We start from the raw sequence: 26,730 nt of genomic DNA, 5'->3' as shown, positions 1-26,730 counted from the left end.
TGTATGTGTATTAGACCGTTACAAAAAATTGTGTGAATACTTGGTACTAACGGAGCTTGACGAGTAAGCATACAAAAGATAAAGAAATAATTTCGAACTGTTTGAGAAGAGCTTTATCGGTTTCTTATCGGTAGCAACCGATGCCCACAAGCTATTGTTATAGTCAGCTGAGCAGAGCTCACAGAGTATATTAATTTTGTTCGCATAACGGTACCCCGTAACGGGATAAACTAATCGATATAGATATAGACTTCTATATATCAAAATGATCTGGTCGATAAATCGAGAACACGCCTATAAAAAAGTGGTTACATTCCTATAACAGATCGATTATCTTTCGATAACTAATCGCTACTATGCCGATAAAAACTTAATAAGATTGCGATAACAAATCTATACATTTCTGATAAAAAGCTAAAAATTGTCGCACGTTTTTCCATAAAAAGTCGATAACTTTGTGATTTAATACCACTAAATTTTTCATAAATACTCGATAGCTCTGCGATAGTAAATCGATAAGTTTTCGGTAACGAGTCGAGAAGTTTTTGATCATATATCGATACATTTTCGTTAACGAATTGCTTACTTTGTATGAATTAAGCGGAATTGCTTTTAAATGTATGATAACATTTATTTGGCGTAATTTTTAATTTATAATAAATTTAATAATTAGGGAAAAATTTAAGTAACGTCACATCAGGAAGGGCAAGGCGACAGGTGTTTCGATCATACCTTGTAAATCTCTTCCAAGCCTTTCTCCCGGGAGTGGGATTCCGCACTCGTACTTACTTACTTTTTGTCAATATGTTAATCTTCGATAATAAATCGAAAAACTTTCGATAAAAAATTAATATTTTTTCCTCCGATTTTCGATGGCATATCGAAAACTTTTTGATAATTTATCGACAATTTGTCGATAAATAGTTGTGAATTCTTCGATATTAAACACAACAAACCTTTACTTTTTTGTCAACATATCCATATCTGACATTTTTTTAATAATGGATAGCTGTTCCATAATTACACGATAACTTTTCGATAAAAACCCAACAAAAAATCAATAACACATGGAAAAGCCACCGATAAGCGACATCATATCGATAGAAAATGTATAACAATTTAATAACAAATCGATATCTCGTCTATGCTCTGCCGATGAAACACCGATAACAACCCGATGACTCTTCCATAAGAAATGGTTAACACGCGCAATCAACTAATCGATAATGCATTGACAACAAACCTTTAACACTTCTTCAACAAATTGAGCACCAGCTTGGTTTTGGTTTCGGTGTTGACTTCTATTTATTTTCCCTTCCTTCTCGCTTTTCCTTTCCATTCCCTGATGTTCGTTTCTTTCCACTGTCTTGTTTTCTCCGCAACCGGGAAAGGAACCACATGCATCCTTATTATCATGGACATCATTATCGACATTTTTCTTATGCAGCTCTTTTTCTTTCACCTCTTTTTCTGTTTCATCTGCTTTACATAAAATTTTTTCTGTATACTTTCTTTGTCTCGTTTATTTATTATTTTATTTTTTTTTTTGCACTCGTTGTCTGATTTGCTGTCTGAATTCGCTGATATTATTTCCACAACGTACAGTCTCTCTCCGAAAAACTTTAGAAAAAAATATTTTTAAACAAATCAATTTTTGTATCCGGACTACTGTTGTCACTCTGTCATAATTTTTTTCAAAATTAGTGTGTTGACTTGTATGTATGTAAAATAAACTAAAGTAGTGGTAATCATTGATGATCATTGACGATAAATAATATATATCGCGTAAATGTTTAAATGGTCTAATGTAAATATAAAAAAAATACATATAAGTTATACCCAAAGTAGCTTAACACAAGCAGCACTTCGGCTCAATTTACTTTGATTTGTCGGCTAGCTGAGACTACCTACTTGTAGCTGCTTAGATGTCTGATGATTAACTTGTTGGTGCTACAAGTGCTTGGCGTATGCCGCTTTCCGTTTTAGGCATCAGCAATGACCAAATGGATAATTTGAAGGAGCGACAAAGTTTTATCAAAGTATACAAAGTAAGCACTGAGAAAGGATGTCTGCCGAATAGATAAGCGTATGTCATCATGTTTTTAATTTATAGATGCTTCTCCTAAAAAAATATTGCACATAAGTTGCTAAAGCAGTTTTACTGATAGTTAACTTTTAAAGGGGATCTACCAAAGAATAATTTACTTTTTTCTTAGCTTTCCAATTGGCATATTAGTCACCTCTAACCTATTTAAGAGTGTTGGTCGTTCAGCCAGAAAGGGAGTCATTATTTAAATCTTTGATTAATTCTTGTTGAGCGGTGATGCCAGCTCTCGAAGGAATGCTTACTTCAGCTAGAATAATTTCTAGTATATACAACTCAATCAAATTGGTAGCTTTCCGAACTGAGTGGTAAGGTGAAAAGTGCGGCAATCAAGCTTAACACAGTTTAGCGATTTAAATAACAAGAACCGAGATAAGCATGGTAGGTGTTAGCAGTAAATAAAACTATAGATTCAGTCCTATTAAAATTATATAAAACATCTATATTGCTGGGCTACACCACAAGCTTGCGAACATCGATGAATTTCTTTTACAATCATAAATTAGACTCTGTTCTCTTTTATCAAAAGGTATGGACAAGATTTTGGATCAGTGCGTTATGTAAACTAATGTAAGGATACATCCTTTGCGCAGAAACCAATTAGTCTGGAAAGCAATCAAATCTGCGCGATTTTGCTAATTATATCCTTACAAAGAAATTTGAAAAGACTTAGGAATCTTAAAACGTATACGCTTTGGAATGTTGTGGAACGTAGACTTCTACTGGAATCCCTTGTATTGGACTCACAAGGGTACGCTTACAAATTCTCGTTACAGAGGTGCAAGTCTAAACAATATTTGAACGCATGGAAAAAGTTATGTGCTATATAGAATGGTGGTGTCATATCCAGAGACTATCCATTAACTTTATGAAAATTAAGGTAGCGCCTTCCAATTAAACAAAAAAAAAAAAAAAAACAGCCAAGCAGGATCCATCTCTGGGCGCCACCAAAGTTACACTTAAAATGAAAGCATAATATTCGAAGCAAAGACTTTCTTCGTCTGCAATCGACTTTATGGCAAACATGACGTTATTTCCCAAATTTGAGCACTGAACATTAACTATAATTGCTAAGACGAGAAACCATAAACTGATGTAAGTTTCAGGCAGCGGTCTAAGCGCTAGAAGTGAGTTTGTGCTAAAGAATGTCTACCGAAACGTTTATCGTCGAGATGCATTCTTATTTTGTCAGAACGCCAGGTAGCCTTGTACGCAGTCCAACATAACTACTTTTAGATGCATGCGCTGGAGTCCGCAATGATAATTATCATCATCATTAATTTGCGCCTAAAAGCGATTTTGGTCGCTTCTTAACATAACGCGAGCGATAACTGGTAGAGCCCCAAGGGAGGTTAAGTCCTCATCCGCGTGACACCCCCATTTCAGGGGAGATCTTCCTTTTCTTGCTACCGTCAATTTAAAATGTTTCATAGCCAAGGCAAATTTGTCGACAAGCAAGTACTTCATCTTATCCAAATCTACCGAAAGACCTAGTTTTGTCGCCTCTTCATATAATGTAATCCAGAAAAGGCGACACTTACGGCGCGTTTGTCAAGACCAGTAACGTACGTCATCAGGGTCATGGGCTACAAAAATAAGCTTTGGTTAGGATGGATTCCCTCATGTTGATGTGGCAACATTTCAATTAACTTTAACCGAGTTACATAATGGACAGATCGTCATGTCATAAGTAGTTTAGAATTAAAACATCCTCAAGCTTAGCAGTATGTACTGCATTTCTGAGTAAAATCCTAACACAAACTCACACTCACACATGTGCCCCTATATTGTTAAGTTTTCATAGTAGAATGTTGCAGACTACCGATGAACAGACATACTTAATGCTAGACAGATAAATTTACTACACACTGACATGCTAACAAATTACGACAAGAGTCTATTAGTTGTAGTCATTTACAGCCAACTGCCGACACTTGCCAACTCAACACACACATTTTCACTTATTCACTTGAAGGATAAAGGGTTAAAAGTAAGAACAAAAACAGTCCATGGAATTTTTATAAGTATTTCTAGTATTTTGTGATCTCGCTTTGTAGAAACCTCAAATGGAAAAGTTTAGAGGAATGCAGTTTTGGCAACAAATGCACGAATATATAAGGGAATAAAATAGGAATTTCAAACTTAATAGTGCAGTTATGTCGAGTTTTCTAACTCAAAAGATTTATGTAAATTTTGGGGTAAAAGGCTTGAACTCATTTGAATTATTTTTAAATTATATCCAATGTAAAATTTCAATGTTTTTGGTTTTGCAGTAAAAAGCTTTTGCCAGAACTTTAATTTCTATAAAAATAAACAAAACCTAATGATACCATAATCTCATATATGTAAATATTATAAATCTAGTTGTAGTACCACCTTTTAGCTGGACCTCCACCCTTTTGGAGGTAGGTAGGTAGGTGAAATGGCAGCGACCCTGGTCGCCCAAGTAGCTATTTAAAGCCATTTTGATGCCATGTAACTCGTCTAAAAACCTACGGAATGTTGCGATCAATGTATTACAACCAGCCAGGGTTGTTGATAAAATTAAGAATATTCGGGATTGCTATCACAGATAACCCTCTGAGGTCTTCTAGAAACGGGGTTCCAAGAAACCTTAGCCGGGCTCTAGCTAGAGCCGGGCATTTACATATAAAGTGTTCTACTGTTTCCCTGGCATTTGGATCTTTGCAGCTTCTGCAGTATTCATTATATGGAATGCCCATCTTTTCCGCATGCGTACCTACTGCTTAATGGCCGGTGCAGAGTGCTATCAGTTTGCATGTGTTAGCCCTGGATTCGTTCAGAATCATAGTTCGGCCAAATGGATTTTGATATTGCACAGCTGGTGATGTTATTCCACTTTGTTTGTGCTTTCTTCAAGTAGAAGCTTTGGATATTCCCCTTGGCTATTGCTAAGGGTATGCCTACTTCGACACTGGTTATTTTCTCGCTCATCTCCGATGAGCCCCTGCGTGCTAGCTCGTCAGCCTTCTCGTTACCCTCTATCCCCCTATGACCCGGGACCCAGATAACACGTAGTTCTAGATCGGCGGATAACTGGTTCAAGCCTTCCAGTGATTTGCAGGCTTGCCAAATCGCGAGGATTTCTGCTTGAAACACGCTGCAGTGCGATGGGAGTCTCAATGATGCAGAGAAATCTAGGGACTCAGAAAAGACTCCGGCCCCCACTCTCGATTCCATCTTGGAGCCGTCAGTGTAGATTTGGATGTCGCCGACCCTTATGCCCGGGTTTCCTTTCCACTCGTTCCTACTTGGAATGGCGGTATTAAAACCGTACTCAAACTTCAGTTTGCGAGGGTAGTAATCTGTCGCGGTACTACATGTACTATCCAGAAGTTTATTTAGGATACTACTATGCCCTTGCTGAGTATCCTCCCAACACCCAGACTCCCTGATTCTCAGTGCGGTTTGTGACGATGTACAAAGTATATGCAAGTCGATCGGAAGCATGTGCAAAATGGGGTCTAAAGCAGCTGTGGGGCAAGTGCGCCCGGCCCCTATAGCACCAACACACACAGTGCGCTAGACTTTTTGCAGGCTGGTGAGATTGTAGCTCTTACTTAGAGCTTCCCACCAGACTATAGAACCATAGGTAAACACCGGTCGCACCACCGCCTCGTACATCCAAAGTACCATGCTTGGATTGAGTACCCATTTCTTACCAAATATTGATTTGCAGGCATAGAAGGCGATGCAGGCCTCCCGTATCCGCTCTTCGATGCATACTTTCCAATTCAACTTGCAGTCAATTGTTAGTCCTAGATACTTGGTACTCGATGACCCTCTTGGAAGAAGTGAGCAAAATAATTCAAGAATAAAAAGATGATAAAAAAGTTTTAAGGACTACCTTTATATAAATGGACCAAAAAATAGAAGACAGTTTTTGCTTTAATACATAGTCTTGTTGAATTTTGTCTAAAAAACTTTAACAGTAGCTCTTGTAAAAGAATTCTGGCATTTTTGGCGGGAAGTTACCGAAAAAGACTTTTCCGTGGGTCAAAAATTCGTATGGAAATGAGGGGACAAACATGAAAGGGACTTAATATAAAGGTAAATAAATAAATGTAAGGCGCGATAACCTCCGAAGAGATCTAAGGCCGAGCTTCTCTTCCAATTTGCGTCGTGCTCCTTTTGCTTTTCCCTACAAATTGGCCGGACGGGACCTACATGTTTTATGCCGACTCCGAACGGCATCTGCAAGGCAGATGAGTTTTCACTGAGAGCTTTTCATGGTAGAAATACACTCGGAGCGCTTGCCAAACACTGCCGAGGGGCGACCCCGCTTAGAAAAATTTTCTTCTAATTGAAAAACCTTATTTCTAAAAATTTGATGTTGCATTGCCCGGGGTGTGAACCCAAGGCAAACGGTGTGGTGGGCGGAGCACGCTACCATCACACCACGGTGGCCGCCATATATATATAAAGGTAATCAAAAGATAATAATAAAAATAAGTTTTCATTTTATATTTGGCAGGAAAAATATTTATTTTTTCTGCATTTTTAAAATTATAGCTTGAACCCGAAATACAAATTTAGTTTATATCCGCATCCAAACACGGTTTTGATAGCTTCCAACCCCATACCCCAAATGTCACAAAGACCTCAATAGAACCAATGTTTTGGGCTACCCTGATCACATTTCAGTCCAGCTATGGAATCGTAACTTACGATCACGGATCGAGAACTATTTTCATTCAAGGGATTGAAATTAGTCTATCCAACTTAAAAAAAAAAAGTAATATATTATGGATCTAGTGAGTATGCGTTGTCCCTAGTTCACATATTTCATTAATCCGATACAGCATTTCGGAGCTATTGTGATTTGAAAAACGGCATTCGATCACGGATCGTATGCAGCTATTCAAAATTGCATGAAGTAATGATATTTCATTTCAATTCCATCCATACATCCTTACTGGGTTCTCGGTCATAAAGGAATAGAAGGTAACGAAAAGGCCGATGAGTTGGCAAAGAAGGGCGCAACGTTCGCTGAGTCGACGATAGACGTGCCAATCTATTTGGGGAAAACCAAAGTAGACAGTAGTTGCATATGATCCCTCAAGCAGGAAAAGCGCGTCCAAAAGCGCGGGGCTACAAAATTTCCAAGATAATGTACAAAGCCAACGATATTAGACTCACATCTCCAAAGAGTGAAGACTTAAGGCTCACAATGGGCATATTATCAGGTCACTGCCCTCTGGCGTCACATGGTTATAAGTTAGGCCTAGTCAGTAACAGAAAATACAGGAACTGTCAGCTGCAGGAATAAACGTTTGAGCACGTTCTTTGTTCGTGTCCTGCGCTCGCCAGGTCAAGACTCCAACTATTAGGGGCGGCAGAGTAGCCAAATTTCGAGGCAGCAATTAAGCTAGGTCCACAAAGCTTTGTAGGGCAAAATTTATGAACAAAAAGTCCAAGGACACCTCTAAAGGACTCTATTATAACCGAAGTTGGATATTAAAGAAGCTTGGGAAGATTTAAGCAGTATGCTCCTTCAAAATTTGGCCAAGTCGATACACAATAGAATAAATGAAGCCATCAAAAAAAATGGAGAACCAATTAATTGGTAAAAATTTAATAACTGAATTATTATTTAAAAAAAAGTTTCGACCCCCCTCTAAAAATTTTGAATTTACCTGAAACAAAAACTTTCTTATAGCCTTATCTTGTTCTTTTTTCACAGTTGAACATACCTATATTTAAATTTCTTATCTTCTTCAAACCATGAAGCAAACTTTCCAAGAAAATTTACTTTGGTGTAATTCACTTGAATACATCTCATACAAAGTTTGATAAAAACAAGTAAGGAAAGTTAAGTTCGGGTGTAACCGAACATTACATACTCAGTTGAGAGCTATGGTGTCAACATAAGGGAAAATAACCATGTAGGAAAATGAACCGAGGGAAACCCTGGAATGTGTTTGTATGACATGTATATCAAATGAAAGGTGTTAATGATTGTTTAAAACGTAGTGGGCCTTAGTTCTATAGGTTGACGCCTTTTCGAGATATCGCAATAAGTCCACCCTTGGGTGACTCTAGAATGTGTTTGTACGATATGGGTATCAAATTAAAAGTATTAACGAGGGTTTTAAAAGGGAGTAGCCCTTAGTTGTATACGTGAAGGCGTTTTCGAGATATCGACCAAAATGTGGACCAGGGTGATCCAGACCACTATCTGTCGGGTACCGCTAATTTATTTATATATGTCATACCACGTACAGTATCCCTGCCAAGATTCCAAGGGCTTTTGATTTCGCCCTTCAGAACTTTTTCATTTGTTTCTACTTAATATGGTAGGTGTCACACCCATTTTACAAAGTTTTTTCTAAAGTTATATTTCGCGTCAATAAACCAATCCAATTACCATGTTTCATCCCTTTTTTCGTATTTGATATAGAATTATGGCATTTTTTTCATTTTTGGTAATTTTCGATATCGAAAAAGTGGGCGTCGTCATAGTCGGATTTCGTTCATTTTTTATACCAAGATAAAGTGAGTTCCGATAAGTACGTGAACTAAGTTCAGTAAAGATATGTTGATTTTTGCTCAAGTTATCGTGTTAACGGCCATGCGGAAGGAAAGACGGAAGACTGTGTATAAACACTGGGCGTGGTTTCAACCGATTTCGCCCATTTTCACAGAAAACATTTATCGTCCTAGAATCTATGCCCTACCAAATTTCAAAAGGATTGGTAAATGTTTGTTCGACTTATGGCATTAAAAGTATTCTAGACAAACTAAATGAAAAAGGGCGGAGCCACGCCCATTTTGAAATCTTCTTTATTTTTTGTATTTTGTTGCACCATATCATTACTAGAGTTGAATGTTGACATAATTTACTTATATACTGTAAAGATATTAAATTTTTTGTTAAAATTTTACTTAAAAAAAAAAAAAATTTTTAAAAGTGGGCGTGGTCCTCCTCCGATTTTGCTAATTTTTATTAAGCGTACATATAGTAATAGGAGTAACGTTCCTGCCAAATTTCATCATGATATCTTCAACGACTGCCAAATTACAGCTTGCAAAATTTTAAATTACCTTCTTTTAAAAGTGGGCGGTGCCACACCCATTGTCCAAAATTTTACTAATTTTCTATTCTTCGTCATAAGTTCAACTCACCTATCTTTATCTGTCTTTGGTAATGAATTATAGCACTTTTTCGGTTTTTCGAAATTTTCGATATCGAAAAAGTGGGCGTGGTTATAGTTCGATATCGTTCATTTTAAATAGCGATCTGAGATGAGTGCTCAGGAACCTACATACCAAATTTCATCAAGATACCTTAACATTTACTCAGTTATCGTGTGAACGGACGGACGGACGGACATGGACAATTCAAATTTTTTTTCGATCCTGATGATTTTGATACATGGAAGTCTATATCTATCTCGATTCCTTTATACCTGTACAAACAACCGTTATCCTATCAAACTTAATATACTCTGTGAGCTCTGCTCAACTGAGTATAAAAATTCGAACTTTACTGCAGCATTCATCATACAGTCCCTCGTCTCTATTTGCTCCCTCCGTAAAACAGTACACACGTGGTCTAAAACTCAAAAAAAACTTAAAAATTTTAAAGCTTTATCCCTTTACTTTAGGCCACGTTTTGCAACCCACACCTCTTAAAACTCTCTTTTTGTGACCGTCGTTGTATCAACAGAGGGACCTGCGGGGATGAAGATTCATTCGAGTTCATGCAATAATATTGAATTATTGTAGAAATTCAAAAATTGTTATGGTACAGCGTGGTTCAAACTTTTGGCAGGCTTTTCTTTTCACGGTTTTATATATTTTCAGCACAAAAATAATACACATTAAGAAACTCATAATTTCGTAAAAATACTCAACCAAAAAACTTTTTAACCCTTGCAAAATAATATAATTGCGTGTAGGTTTTAAAAAACCGAAAAATATTTTAGCATTTGTTTCACCACAAAGTTTTATTCAATTTTAAACAAGGCATTATTTCACTTCTGTAAATTGTATTATTTAGCGCGTCATCAACAACTCACAGTTTGACAGCAGATTATTCAATGAAGAACAATAATTATAAGAAATGATAATTACCGTTATAAGATGAAAAATAAGATATCATATTAGAAGTTACAAGCTACAATGTTTATTCTACTCCCATACAATCTGGTTTCCTTTTATTTTTCGTTCTCTTTATTTTTCCCTCCTTATTTATCTTCCACTTTCCCTTCCTCTTGCTCTTACTGCTTCTCTGCCCCCAATTAATCCCTTTCTTTTGCTATTCTCCCTGTTTTTTTTTCTACTTTTTTCTCTATCCTTATCTCTTTTTCTTTTTCTCCTTTTTTTTCTGTCTACTTATCTTCCTCGCTCTCTTTCCCTTTAGCTTCCTCTTTCGTTTTCTGGTCTTCACCCTCTCTTCCTTTGCCGTTCTACTTTTAAACTCCTCCACTGCTTACTTCTACCTGGTGTTTGCAAATTCCCGTTGGTTGCGAAAAGTCTCTGCAAGAACATTAAAGAGAACTACGAGCATCAGCGGCTGAACTTTAAATAAAAATAAAAAAAAAACACTTTGCTTTCCTAAAATCCACTTAACACACTTAAAATACAAATAACAAGTGAATCTCATCATGTGACCGTATGTTACATGCTCTTATGGGTACAGGTTCCCGAGGTTATATCAACTGGCCATCAATTTCTGAAAGACCCTAATAGAAGTTTAAATAAGCTGTAAACTGCATCTTGGTCGTTCCTTAATTATCAGCTGTCTTACTTTACAGAAAACGGATTTGTACGATGCCAAAAACATTATTGAAGAGGCTTCATTTTAAGTGTTTCGAGACTTCATTAACATCTAGAGAGACTGTAAACCAGTTAAAAAAAAACCAAACTCTCCCCATTTTGACCTTCCTAAACAATAACACCGGCAGATGCAGCTGTAAATATGATAGAGAAATTCTCACACACGTTCATTGTCGTGCCTAGCCTAACCAGAAAAAAACAGCGAGTTTGAATTAATGCACACTTTAGCTCCGCTAATCGGCCTTAATTTGCCTCACTGCCTTGAACAGGATAACCTCGCTAACCTTATCTACCTACTCTTATTTATATACTTCCTCTACTCCTTATTCTTCTCCCCCGTCTTCTTTTGCCTCTCTTTCTTTTTTTTTTCTCTTGGACCTGCTTCCATTAATTGAAAGAATTATCGCTAAAGACAGCTCAACTTTGAAATAAAAGGTGTCGTTCTTAATGTTACGTATACGTCCCGGCTAGCGCAATGAGTACCAACATATGCAAGGTGAATTACTCAATACAAAGTTTATATATTTAAAATTAAAAGCATAGGTTAACCAAAGTTAACCATATTTATCAACTAGAATAGATCATGACGAAGTTTTAACTATTTCTCTTTATACGTAGAAAATGTTTAATTTTTTTCTCTTCTTTTGTGGTAAATGCAATTTGAGAATGTTACAACGAGTTTGTGATGAATATGAAAATATGCAAATACGTCTGTTGAAATGCATGTGTGGTAGCCTTAGGGTGGGTAGAAATATATTCATTATCAGATAGATTTATTTCTTTAAATATTATTTAAAAAAATGCTTTTATTTTTTATTATTTAAAAAATTGTTTAAAAACTTTTTTGGTTTAATATCTTTTTAAAAGATGTTTATTATTACTCATATTTTGTCATTCTTAAACTACTAGTAGCCGTTACGGTATGGTGGAAGCGTGCTCATCCACCACACGAAAGGTCCGCGGTTAAGGCCTGGGAAAATCAATATCAAAATTGTTAGAAACAAGTTTTTTTTAATTGGAAAAATAGTTTTGTGAGCGTGGTCGCCCCTCAACAATTTGGGAAAAATTCCGTATTCTGAAATTTTTCCGCAGTGAAAATTTATCTGCCTTACAACTGCATTCGGAATTGGCACAAAACATGCCTATTTGCTTCGCTTAAATCCCCTCGGAGGTGAATCGTTTCAAGTATAATGCCAACAGAACCGGAAGACATTGTTCTGTTCTAACTTTGTATTGCTTACATAACATTTAAGAGGTATTTATCTCTTACTACCACATCTGCCCCCTATTGGTACCTCTCCTTCCACCTACAAGAAAAACTATAAATCAGTTTTGTTTTGCATTGATCGATTCCTTGTCCACTACTCGTAAATATATGAAGTAGGATCAGAAATCTGAACATGATTTTTAACATCTTAACAGGAAACATTTTAACAGGCACACTCCCTGGGCGGCTATGTAGTTATTCATATTCAGTTTCAGTCTATGATTTACATATTACAGACTAGATATAGAAATTATAAAAAAAAAATAAAAATAGTAAAAAATTTTAATATGCATTGATAACAGCTAAAGAAAGTATACGCATAATAATAGAAAAAAGTTAAATTAAATATCTAAATGTAAATGCAAAATTATTTGGGACTTGAAAACATCCCTCGACTGAGAGAAATCAATATTTAGCCATTTCGAAAGTTTATTGAGTTCTGCTAGAGAGCGAAGAATTGGATCGAAAAGGACATAGTTCATTCTGAAAGAAGCCACATAAAAAGGTAGGTAAAAACGAAGTGATCTACTGGGCACATTGAACGTGATTTTTCCGAGCAGGTCAGGGCAGTTTACCAAACCTGCAACGAGATCAAACACGAACATAAGCCCGTGCAGGGTTCTTCTAGAGTGCAGGAGTTGTAGGTTAATCAACGTACACCGAGACACATAAGATGGCAGCGGATCCACGAAATGAATAGATCCAAGCTCAAACCGAACAAATTTACTTTTAACCCTTTAAATTCTAGCCGCATGACAGCTGTAAATAGGGTTCCAAATAATAGAAGCATACTCGAGCTTTGAGCGAACTAAGGAAATATATAAAGTCTTCCTGGTATAGGGATCCTTAAAGTCTTTAGAATAACGACGCAGGAAAGCAAGGTTTCTATAAGCTTTCGGAAAAACATAACAGATATAATTAACAAAAGAAAAATTAGTATCAAATACAACACCAAGATCAACAAATTCATTGACTACATTCAAGAGACTGCTTTCTAAATAGAAATGTGAAACAAAATTATTACTGGACTTCGAGAAAGACATGTGAAAACATTTTTTAACGTTTAGGTAGAGCATGTTAGTATTACACCAGTCAACTAGATTATTCAAGTCACGCTGTAAAAGGCAAACATCTGATGGACTATCAATCCTACAAAAGATCTTCAAGTCATCAGCATAAATTGGAAAATTGGAAAACTGAAAGCAAGCACCAATATGATTGATAAAGAGAACGATTCAAGGATACTACCCTGAGGAACCCCAGAGGTTGCCACAAAACTGTGCGACTTACAATTTTCAATATCAACACAAAGGGATATATTAGACAGATAAGACTTCAACCAACTCAAGAATACCGAGTGGAAACCAATGAACTCCAATTTTTTTAGTAGAAGCTGATGAGACACCTTGTCAAATGCCTTGGAAAAGTCTGTATATATGGTATCCACCTGCGAACCGACTTTAAAGGCTGGTATGCAAAAGTTCGAAAAAGAAGCCAAATTAGTGACTGTAGAGCGACCAGAAACAAACCCATGTTGGCGCGGATCTATAATGTACTTAACAACAAAGAAAAGTTTTTCCTTAATAATTATTTCGAAAAGCTTAGAGCAAACTGAAAGCTTAGCAATGGGTCTGTAATTAGAGACATCATACTTATTTCCAGACTTAAAGATCGGCGTGATTGACGCAGACTTCCACCTGTCAATAAATAATCCAGAAGATAGAGTTATCACTTCATATTCTTGACTGAGTGTAATAAAAGGGCTTAGGCTTCATTTTGCCTTTAAAAATCTGTATAGAATTTCTCTCAACATATTGCGGAGCATGCAACCTTCTCTGCGGCATATTAATCTTAACAATTTGGCAAACAAGTATATCTGAGATTGAGATGAAAATTATATTTGATATCTTATTTTTGATATCTGAAATTCGTTACAGACCCCTCAATATTATTAATACAAACCCCTAGTGCCAAAGGCTATTACAAAGTAAAGGAAGTCACTATAAAGAGATGCTGATAGGTTTTTAGTTAGTGTCCAAATAATCGGCGTTATCTTATCTCGAAATAAGCTATTTTTTTTAAGTTTTTAATTCACAGCGAACACACACAAACAAATTTTTTTCTATGGAAAAATCATTATATTTTTTTAAAAAAATGTTGTAACATCAGAAAGAAATCAATATATTTCTTTGAGAGAACGAAAGTAAATATCTATTTTCTTACCTTTAATTTTCTTCATTTTCTAAGACTTTCTAGTCTTATGTCTCAAAATTCTCAGTTAAAAGTTTTTTGAGATTTTCTTAGTAACTCAACCCAAAATCATTTATTTTGTTGCGGTCTTTATAAAAAAAAAAATGAAAATTCAGAAAACAAAAATCAAAGATTTTTCGGTATTTTTTTCTCCTTGAACCAATCTAGTAAGAAAGTCTATGAAAAGCCTAACGTGTTAACAGGCATATGTTTATATACAGACATGCATACACAACTACAATTTGAGTTCATCACGCTAAAAACGCAAAAAAAAAAAAATCTTCATATAAATTCCAAACCTCAAACTGGATGAAATGTAGAAAGTAAACTAATGATGTTCAGGAAACTCGGACAATTCTGTCATAATATTTAAGTTAGAAAATTAAAATGTTGGCAATTTTGTGGTCAATGTTTGTTAGAAAAATAAAGTCGCAAATGGAATCACAGATATATTTGGATAAGTTTGAGGTGTACATACAAAAAGGTGAATAGAATTTTTTTATACATATATAGGTAGAATTGTTATAAAAAGTGCCAGAATATTTAATATATATATGATTAGGTTCATTTATAAAGTATTTCCAACTTAAAGCTTTTTCGCAAAAAAAAATATTTAGTCCATTTTTAAACGGCCATCCAAGTCCAACCATTTTAAGCAAAATAAGGAAAAAAAATTAGGGAATTCGAAATATGAAAATGGAAACATTTAAGGACCTTCTGTAAAGTGGCACAAAAGTCTCTATTGGTTGGCTGAGTGAAACATTTTTGAGTGCTATACCTAAAGCGATTGCCGATATATGAGCGGAATGCAGTGCGTGAATGACAAGAAGGTCAAAGTTCAAACAACATAGCTCTACATTTTGGTGAAACGAGCGCTTACACTCACCAAGGAGAGAGTGTATTCAGGCTAGGAGCGCTTTCAGAAAGCAAGATACGGCTGTCAAGCGGCAGAGTTATTTCATTAATTAGGTCCAGGTTTTTTATATGGTTTTACAGTTTGGTGGTTAATCAAACTTCTGGTAACACTACAGACTCACTCAGTCTATGTACCAGCCAGTTCAATCTAACATAACCTAAAGTTATTGTTTTGTGACTTTAATAGGCATAAAAAGAGGCTTACAATCAAGTTGACAGCCTTTCAAGGCACTTAGTATAGCCACATCCAAAAATAATTTTTCATTTACCAAAAAGCTTACTTATATGTAAATACATGTCTATATATTTTAACGATTTTACTTGCAAATCCTCTTATTTGCCCTTTTGCTAAGTTCGAATCACTAAACTGTTGAATAAATAACTCCAATATTGAATAAGGGAAAAATGGCCTTTATTAAAGTACTTCACAATAACACTTATACTTTGCAACTAGCTGGCTTAATAACCAAACTTATTGATAGCTCAAATGAAACTCTGCTATTGCCCGCCAGATTGCGTGCTTAATCAATAACTGCTTGATAGCTCAACTCAAACTGAATTCCAGCGCCTCTACATTTGCTGCGTTTTATACTCTCTGATTTCAACGTTCGCAACTTCCAGGCGCTTCCATTTCCAGAATATTCTAGTCCATCAGCTCTCAAACTTCTCAGCTGTAACTTCAATTGCACGATTTTATAGCTTCTCTCATTGCATACTTTCAGGAATATCTCAGATATATGCATGTGTTTGTGCATTGACTCTTCGCTGCTCGTATACGTACATGGTACATATGTGTAGACGCAATTATTGTTTCGTTTATGTAGATACATAATGATTGAATTATTGATGTGAATTCACGTCACTGCTTAGTGTCGGCCTAGAGATAGCAGCACCCCTTAGTTTTGCTAATATTCGTAACAATATAAATAGCACGAATACTTAATATCCCAAGAGTCCATTTATTCAAAAATATTCACATAGACAAGAATTTCGTATAACCTTAAGCATCCTCTATCAATATTGTATGCTGATTATTATTATTAACATCATTAAAATGCTAAAAAAGGGACCAAGTTCGCTTCTACTTCCGCTTAATTTATGAGAGCATCGCTGTAATTTTGCCTCTTAAATTTCAATAAAACGTATGCAGCCACAAAATTGGCAACGATTGATGCAGGTAATCACAGGAAATAATATGTATGTGTGTAAGCTAGCGTACCTCATACCAGGCACGCCACGCAAATAAAGTTTTATAAAGCACATACAACGACAAATGCCACGCGCGCCGCCAGCCAACTAACAGTGCGCGCACGTGCACCATGGCATATGAGTATCGACAAGCAATAAATCGCTTAATCATACTTGCAATAATATTCAGTTCTCATTAAGTTTGTTTAGTACAGTCGTTGAGCACCACCGAGTTAAGTGTTAAAGCAATTTGTTGTTGAAGAATACTTTTGTTTTCACAAAATTCAGTTTGTGTGTAGCTTTTTGATTGGATACTTGAATGGCTGTATAAATTGAGCCTTAAGTGGCTCATAAGTATAAACAACTGTGATAAACGATTAATTTAATATAACGTGTTATATACGTGTTAATACGGTACATTGAATTTTATCTAATAATATTTTAGATGCTGTACCTTTCGGGTGCATATGTGTTTTGAGGTGACGTTCAGATAAGTTAATATACCCTCAAAATCTTGAAATTATAGCAAAAAGGCCGTAAATTGAAAAACTGGGGTTATGAGATGCTTTGTATGTCAGCTTGTACAAAAGCTATGCTTCTATACTTTGGTTTGTAATAGTTAAAGCATCGCAGGAGTCACACTTTTAGGAGAAAAAGGCTTGGAATAGATTTGATGTAACGTTGTTTAAATTTTTACAAATCTTAAATTCTTACTATCATTTGTTTTTGAGTTAAGTCATTTGCCTTGAAAAAAATCAATGTTACCATCTCGTAAGGTTCAGATGAGATCATCACAAGTTTTTCCATTTTTAAAAAGCAGTTCAGCTTTTTAGTTTGCACCAGCATAAACTTACTATACGGTAGTCACTAACTTTTAACGGTGAGCTTTGTCAGCTCATTATAATAGGGCGGTTAACCGAAAGCTTTTAATTTTTAAGATACCACAGTTAAGGTTGCTTTATACATTTTTTTTAATGTAACCTTTATGTTTTGAATATTTTTCAAAATATATGGGTAAAGTTACTTATCCTCATGACGAGCTTCTTTCTGGTATCTATATGTATACATACATATACACAAACACATTCAAAGGCTACCTTGGTCCATATTTCAAATCTACGTAAGCTTCAAGCCAGATCTGGGTTGATAAAAATATGAAGGCGATTAGCGGTGAATAAATTCAACATATTTTGGAGTTGTTGTCTGAACAGACGAAATTTGACACTTTGAACGTTATCCATAAATATTTGAATTTAAATTAAAATTTTATTAAAATTTTGAAGAAAACTTGTCACACACTCTGATTACCCAGAAATAAGTTTGAATTTTTATTGACAAATTTTTAAATGAATACGAACTATGAGGTTTAATAGGCCTAAAAATATGTTCGCCTATCCAGACGACACGCTAAAATGTGACATAATCAACTTTGTTACAAAAAAAAAAATATAAAGAAAAGAATATCGATTTCCGAATTATTATAAAGACCTCCTCTAAGCTTAAAAAGTCACTAAAGCCTTTCATGGTCGGGTGGGTAGCAGTAAAGTTATATACGAAAATAAAGCCTTCTCGTCTGGCGCCACAATCCTTCGGAGGGTTAAATTCTGTAAAATGGATATTGAATGGTACACGTTGAAATACATTAAAGAGATAGAAAAGCAAAAATTAAAAAGCCCTTGATTTGGACTTATGTTGATCCGATGATGATGTTGATCAAGTGAATTCAATTACATTATATTCTAAACTATCACTATCTCTGAAGCATGGCTAGTTGTACCTACCTTACATAATCAAAACTATTTATGACCATTTGGAGTAAAATAAATATCTTGGTCTGAACATTTGACAGTTCCAACTTTCCATGTGCTGATTTCGAACTCATGCCAAGTATGGCTTTAATACTTCCAAAGTTCGGGTAAATTGATAAGCACCATTTACTTTGTATACATTTTTTCACAAGAAATACACTTCAATTTCGAAGAAAGTTAGTCGAAATATATAAAGATATATTTCGAATATACAGACCACTTATTTGGTAAGAATATGACAGTGGTATTGTAGGCCCTATGCCCCCGTGTGAAAGATTTATCTTATGAATTTCTTACACGAGTACATACAATTTTATTTCACTTCTTTTAAGTTATGTCATATGGTTGTCGTTCTACACAGATGCTTATTCAATAAATTGATATTTTTAAATTACCTTTCTTCGCTTTATATTATATGGCTTTTTCTTCTTCCTTAAGTCTTGATTCCTTCCGTATTAAATCTGAAAAATTCAAAATACGTTACATTATTTTTTCATGATTTTTTAAAATCGGAAGCAAATCTAAAAGCATTATCGTGATAATTCTTTATTATTTGAGAAGTGTGGAATATTTGTTAAAAAATATCTTTGCAAAAAAAAAAAAAAATGTTATTGGTAAAAATTTTTATCTACTTCACAAATTGAGGGAAAAGTGGTATATGTTATAGATTTATTGCTTTATATTTCTTTACTAATAAAGGGTGACTGAAACTAACAAATAGCTATAAATTTTACACTATATATGTGCAGACTATGTTCATATACGAGCAGCATTAAAATAATATTTATTATTTTATAGAATACTAGAAGACCCGGCAGACGCTGTCCGGCCCTAAATTTGGCCTATCTGCATACATTTTAATAAGCTTTTTCCATCTGACTCTGCCCTCCCCCCTCTTCACTTCTTCCTAATCCTTTTATTCACTCCTGCCTCCGTCTTTCTCGCTTCATCTGTCTCCATCTTCGTCTCATTCCTTCTCATTCTCTCTTTTCTCTTCTCTGAATTGTTTATCATTTTTCTGCATCCCTTATTGCCTGTCCGAGAGGGTGGTAGTATTTTATTCCAGTCCCAGTCCTAGTCCCACTCCGAGTCTCAGTCTCAGTCCTAGTCCTAATCCCAGTCCCAGTCTTTCTCTGGATAATATATTACTCTGCACTAAAGCACTCATCAACAGCTTTCATTTGATATCCATATTGTATAAACACTGTCTAGGCATTCACTGGCCCACGTTTTGGCCTATATCTTGAGACCCTAGTCACCCAGGGGTATGAACATTACCCTCTACACAACTAAGGACTCACCTGAATTTAACAAAAATGTCATAGAAGCTCTAAATCGCGGGCCTCCTCAGAAACCCCACCCTCTCGGCGGGCCTGGTGATGTGCTATACTTGATATCATTCGCTATAATATTTTTTATTGATAAGAAGGTTTTTTAATTAAACACCAAGCAGTTACACTGAAGTATATCCGTATCACCTGAAAATATGAGTGCCACTGCGTATGCGTAACATTTTATTATTACGCGTAAACAAATATAAAAATTTTCAATAAAATATAATGAGATATAACCTATCCTATCTCTCAAGTTAGATCAAACTACACACGGGGTGCAAAACAAATTCAAAATCGGTTCAGTAGTTTAGGAGTCGATCGCGGTCAAAAATGTTTTAACACGTGTTTTTAATATATTAAAATATCAAATGAACGAAATGAGTATGTACCGAGTTACCAGACAGCAGACTTTCTTTTACTTTTAATGTTTACATAAAAAACCGAAGTAAACGAAAAAATTTCCCTTATATTTTATTGGTCTAGAAATTGTTGAATAAATTGATTGTTTAGTAAATATTGTAGCCTTGCGAGAACTGCATTTGGAGGTCTTCCACACTTTACATCTGTATCACAATTTCCACAGTTCCTACAGAGGAAAACTATTTTACAATTAACTTAAAATCGCGTATACCCCAACTTAAATTTAGGCATGATTAACCTACTAAGTTTTTTCATCATCTTAATAAATAATAAATAAATTAGGTAATAAATTGCCTAAGCTTTGTTTCCATTGTCGAGCATAAATTGTGTGAGTACTTTGGAACGATGTACAAGTTTCTTGGGCCCCATACAAAATTCTTTAACTAAGTCAACTTTGTTCGATTTACAATTGTTTTTCCTCTGTGTGTAACAAGGTATCAGATTAGCCATATTCATCGCTTCACAAAATTTGTGAGGTTATTTTATATATTGTGGCGTAATTATTTTCGGATAGTTCTATCTAGTACTCCTATATACTACTATATTCAAACAGTTTTTTTTAGAAATATTAACTACAAGTTTTTAAATTTTCGTTAAGATTTTTCAATTTAAATCAGTATTTCTAAATTATGCGTAAGTTTAATTACCTTCACATCTATGTTGTTTTTGATAAAGATCGGGTTTTTCCTTCCTTTCCTTTCTTTGCTTTCTTTTCGTGTCCTTCCCTTTAATCAATCTATACCTATTTAATTGTTTATACCCTAAAGTTATAGTTAGGCCATAAAAGAGCGCAAAAATTTCAACTTTTAAGTAAAAATAAATGCAAGGCGCGTTATATCCAAAGAGATTTTAGGCCGAGCTTCTCTTCCAAAATTTGCATTGTGTTACTTTTAATTTTGCCTACAAATTAGCGGGACGGGACCTACATATTTTACGCCGACTCCAAACAGCATCTGCAAGGCATATTAGTTTTCAATGAGACGCTTTTCATGGCACAAATACACTCGCCTATTTATATAATAAAGGACTATTTTCAGATTATCGGCAGTTTATGTGTTTTGTTTAAAAATAAATCACATATAATTTTTTCTCAATTTTTTCTCTTTCACGAATACTACTACACTTTCTATTTATATAAATATCGGTCACTTGAGCATGTATTTCAATATGCGTTAACATATCTAGTTTCAAAAGAGCTATACCAAGGAAAATTGCTTATTTATAAGAACTTTGAGTTTACAAAAGCCAAGTTAAGGAATTTGTGTTCTCAGGATATGAAACATGTATCACCTTTATGCTCCGTATACGTATCTAACTATATTTCATTTCATTTCATTTCATTTATTGATAAGCCACATTAGTACAATGAGATCTATTCATAGTACAACAGTATATTTAACAGGAAAATACAGATATAGAAAAATAAAGCATTAATTCAATAATCACAGATAACAAATTATTTAGATTAACTTATGAACAAATCAACACGAGACATGAATCCTCTCGTTTTTTCCGGAAGTAAGCATATAAAACTGCCTTAAGGTTGCTTTTAGTAATACCAACGTGAATGGTACATATAAGAAGTCTTCAGAGAAAAATACAATTGTTGGCCTACAGATGGTCAGCTATTTCATACCCTAGTAATCGTGTTCTCCAATTCGAAATATGGTCAAAATTGCCTTTTCTGGACCTTAAATTGGCACATAACGATGATGGAGTTATCGAATTCGATATTTATCGAAAACCAGCAACAACTGATCGGTTCATCCCTATAGAATACAACCATCATTACTCCCACAAACTAGCGGCGTTTAACTCTATGGCTCATCGTCTTGTAAACGTTCCCCTCAGTTGTATCGCATTTGAAAGAGAAAAAGAGAAAATAATGAACATCGCTGAAATTAATGGATATTGCCGCAACAGCATCCAACAATTAATAAGCAAACACAAAAATAAAAAAGCAAAAAGAGATTGCAGCTCATTTTTCGAGACAGTGGACAAAAAAGATGAATATCGTTTTTGTAGCATTACGTACGATGAACAATATTTTAAATATATTAAAAAACTTTTCAAGAAATCAGACATAAAAGTTGTCCCAAAAAGTAAGAATAAAATTAAATCTTTGCTAAAATCTACGAAAGACAAGTGTCACAGTTTGGATAAACCGGGGGTTTATTCAGTGACGTGCTCTAACTTTGACGACGACGGAAAGATATGTGGGGCAAAATACATAGGTCAGTCAACGCGCACAATACGAACTAGGATGAACGAGCATCTGAAACATATTGAGAACATTGAACCAAAAAGTGGAATAGCCGAACAACATGCCATAAGTGAAGACAATTTCAAATTAATTAAATCGGAAACAAACATTAATAAACTAAATATTTTAGAATCCTTGCATATTTATGTAAATAAAAATGTTGCTGTTAATAGGGATATTGGTCCACTGTACTCTAGCCTTTTTACCGCTTTCCAACAAACTTAAAAATTATTTTGTTATCACAATTATTATTATTGCAAATTCTCTTATTGGTTTTGTTATTCTATTATTGTGTTATTATTTGTTGTATTGTTTTATGACAGACAGCGGCTAGTTGAACGCTATCGACTGAGGAAGGCACACCGATAGTGCCGAAACAATTGTATTATTTTTTATTATTTTGAATAATAAAATATAAAAAATATAAGTGACTAATAAGGTGTTTGCGTTTTATTTATTTCTCTCATGGTCAAAACTGTTTAACCCGAACACATAGCACGTAACGTGGATGAAAGCTTCATCGATCTTATGGGTAGAATGCGAGCTCAGCTTGCTGTATACCAGTTCGAAGTCGCATATGACCGGCAAAATTAGCTGTAGCAAGTTTTCTCCTAACATGGAAAGGAGTAACTGCAAAATTTAAAGGTTCCTTAATATATTATAAACTTTGCAGACAATAGAGTTTACATGATCGTCGCATGTAAAGCTACTGTTGATGATAAAGCCAAGATTGGTCACTTTGGCACCAGCTTTCTGACTTAACCAGGAATATATATAAATGAGATTTATAATGAAAGCGTACGTGAAATGCGGGTGTAGTTTGTGGAACTGGAATTCTGTATTGGAGAATATAGAATGTAAGCTGAATATGCCATCGACGAAGTGTAGACGAGCTATCTTTTTACTATCGAAATGTTATAAGCTTCTTGTCGTTAATAAAGACTACCGATGAGCTCTCGCAGTGTTATCAAAAAATTATCTCTTTATTATAGAAAAGCTGTCGATTATTTATCCAAAGATTTTCGAGATATCAAAAATATATCGACTTGCTATCGAATATTTGTGACCTGTTATCGATTTCTTTTCGCAAAGTTACCGATTTATTATCGAAAATCTATCGAATTGTTATCGAAAAATTATCTATGAAAATTACTTACCGCTGTGATGGCTGAATGCTTATAGCAGCGGCGCCAAAACGTTGCCGATGAAGGAATTTAGCAGAAATGGATCTATACAACGAGCTTTGGCAGTTGTCTAAATTTTTTCTTTCTTCTATTCGAATTTAAAAATTTTTTCAATTAAGAAAAAATTTATCATAACAATAGTAATGATAAAAAATTATTGTTAGGCCTTGAGCTCGATTCGAACCCGCGATCTGAAAAATTATCAAATATTATCGGTTTATTATCGGCAAGCTATCGATTTATAATTGAAGTGTTATCGATTTGCCATCAAAATCTTGTCGATTTCCTTTGAGTTGTTTCAACTTGTTGTAAGCGGGTTAGAGGTTTGTTATTAAAAACTCATGAGTTTCTTAAGAAATAGGTACTGATAAAACTTCAGTACAAACAAGCTGATAAGAAACTAATAAGAAGCCAATGACCGAGAGAATAAGCCGATAGCTCGTTTTGTTTATTTTCCAACAGGGTGGATAATATATATTGGAACGTTTTTCCATCATTCCTTGTCAAATTTAGTTTCGAGACAAACCGGTTTCGATGTTTGGCCATCATCTGTGTCAATTTTCGTCGTTTTTTCTTCAAGCTCAAATCAACTTAAAGATATTAGTTTTCTTGACGTACCCTTGTTTATTTACACAATGAGCTTCACAAGTACTTCCCTGTAGTGAAAATGTCTAGTTCAAAACTAGCGCTTCTAGTGCATTCCGAACTACTTAGTACTAGCTCGCCCTCTATCTCTTCTATATGCTTTAAACTGGCGAACTTAACAAGGCGATTTCCTAGGCGATGGAAATTGTGTCCATTGCATTACCTTTTCTAAAGTAACGAACTAAATACATATTTTCATTTGAGAATTATTTGATTTGATGGTATTATTCTTATAGCTCCAAACTAGTGTATGCAATTACAATTTACAACTGCTTCTTTTTTGGTACTATATCCCGGCAGTAGTTCCAGATATTGCTTCTATGACGATTTTATTCCCTATGTCAACAGCTTCGAACCAGTGCGAATATCAGTGGCTAAGGCTTTAAAATGTAGGGAAAGAAATTGAAGCCCTTTAAAGCTTTAAAGTTGAAGTTTTTTTTTTGTTTTTAATAGCATATTTATCAAATGTATGTAGTATAAAATATAAACAAATTTGCTGTCTATTTGCGAACTAGAGAACATCTAGTTACTATCGAACTAGTATTTATTTGGTACTTACGTGTAGTTCTGAACCAGAAAATGATATCACTAGTTACTGACTTACCGGTTGGTAACTACTCATTAATATGTAGATAAATAAGTTGAATTACCTAATCAAAATGTTTGTTTGCCTGTAAGCATGAATTGAGTGGGTTCAATTGTTGCTTATTCTGCTTTTGAGCTGGTATTATGCTTGTCAACACGATCAACACATCGCATTAAATCTAAAGCCATCACATGAGCATTCAGCTCAACAACATAAGCGCATATGCATTGTAAGCGACAATCATTTGTTGTACGTACATACTTATTGTCTCCATATGCGTCCTTATTATATTCACTTATTCATATGATTTTGAGTTTCCTTTGTCTTGGACTGCTGATTATATATGAAAAATATCAACAAACATCGGCTCATAGCAATTATTGAGGAGTGACTTTAAGCAATTAAGCCTTTACTTCCAGAATTTTTACGATACCAGTCTCTTAGTTTTTCGTTATTATTTTTAGAAATACCTCTAGACTTCTGCTGAATAATCCAAAAATTATATTGAAATATTGTTAACAGAGCTTAAACAAAAATATTAGAAACAATTTCAAATCAATCGCAAGAAAAGCACTGAAATGGTTCCTAAAAGAATCACAGATTGTGCTGAGTGGGCATATAATCTATACATAAAATTATCCGAAAAAAGTATTAAATAGTTTAGAGCTTCGAAAGTGAAGATTGCAAAAGGATATTGGAAGTGATTTTCGGTACCTTTCTCAGCTTAGCTGAAGTGGTTTGCTTATGCAGCTCTTATTATTTGCGCAAGCACCAAAAACGTCGAACGGCAAAAAATTTGCAGAGAATGCAACTTAGTTATATTTTTCGCACATTTGTGAAATTTTCAGGAAAACTAGTTTTTATAAAATGTGATATATGCAGCTCAATTTCATGCTTTTGAGGTAAGTTAAAATTGATGAAGTGGTTGAGTATACCGATTTATTGCCTACATAATAGCGTTAAGGGTGCGGGTCCATTAAGCGACGAGACATGCGCCGACAGCGGGTGACACTTTTTTTGCCTATTTTTGAAGACTACCGCCAGCTGAAAAGGGAAGTGATATGCCCTTTCAGAAAGGAAAAAGTAGAGCGAAAATGGTGTGAAGAGCTGAAGCTGTGACATACGGAAGGTACAGAGCAAACTCCTGTAAGAACGAATACGGCTATCAGGTAGCCGATGTTCTGAGAGTCCGATCATGGCAGGAGTGTGGGCTCAGATCCCACTACAAGGATAAAAGGTTTTAAAGAGACAGTCCTCTTTCGCCAAACGAAAATCTTAAATTCAATAAACCGTTAAAGCTTGTTTCAAAATTGGATCGTCGTATCCAGATAGATTATGCCTCCCTATGAAAAATAAAGTCAATTTACCGAGATGACATCTCTTTTCTCTGTTACCTGCCAAGGCAAACCTTTAAGGCACTATGATTTTAAAGAGAACCATATAAGGGTATGTACCTAGAATGCCCGAACTTTTTTAGGGGAAGGTACCTTATGTCTGGCTGTAAAGGTTAGAGGCTTTTTGATATCCTCGTAGTGACGTTAGTCGGATTTTACCGATATAGAGAACGCACGATGGATGGGGGGACAGAAGCATGTTGAAGCCTTGCGACATCCACTACAACCATATTAACAAAGGCACAATTCGGAAGGCTGTTAGTTTGTGATGGAAAAGAAACTTCCTCGCCAAGTACTCGTCGGCTGTGAACGAGCGTCTCGCTGCGAAATAAGTCAACACAAGATTTTCCAATATAACGTTTAAATGTTCTTCAGCACTAATAAACTAAGCAGAAAACAAGGCTAAGGACTCCTTTCAGGATATGATATGAAAAGCATGTTTGGCTTATTCAACACCAGTTTTGGCAAGAGATGAATCGTTCTTTGTGGGTGAAATAATTTGTTTTGTTTGCACCAAAGGCCAAGTGGTCAAAAGAGCCTAACAAATATAAAAATTTGAATCGTTTGTCC

At 35.0% G+C, this 26,730-nt stretch overlaps 1 long non-coding RNA gene across 1 annotated transcript in view; it reads right to left on the bottom strand.

Annotated features, from left to right (window-relative positions):
* The window catches only part of LOC137248927 (uncharacterized), a 192,449-nt gene that overhangs the window by 27,775 nt on the left and 137,944 nt on the right, over window positions 1-26,730 (bottom strand). The window contains exon 2 of the long non-coding RNA XR_010952217.1: window positions 18,730-18,795. This is a non-coding gene — a long non-coding RNA (uncharacterized lncRNA). The remainder of the gene's footprint in view (window positions 1-18,729; window positions 18,796-26,730) is intronic.

The sequence above is a fragment of the Eurosta solidaginis genome, chromosome 4 (genome assembly GCF_040869045.1).
Source record: "Eurosta solidaginis isolate ZX-2024a chromosome 4, ASM4086904v1, whole genome shotgun sequence".
NCBI lineage: Eukaryota > Metazoa > Arthropoda > Insecta > Diptera > Tephritidae > Eurosta > Eurosta solidaginis.
This window is presented reverse-complemented; position numbering and strand designations above follow the sequence as displayed.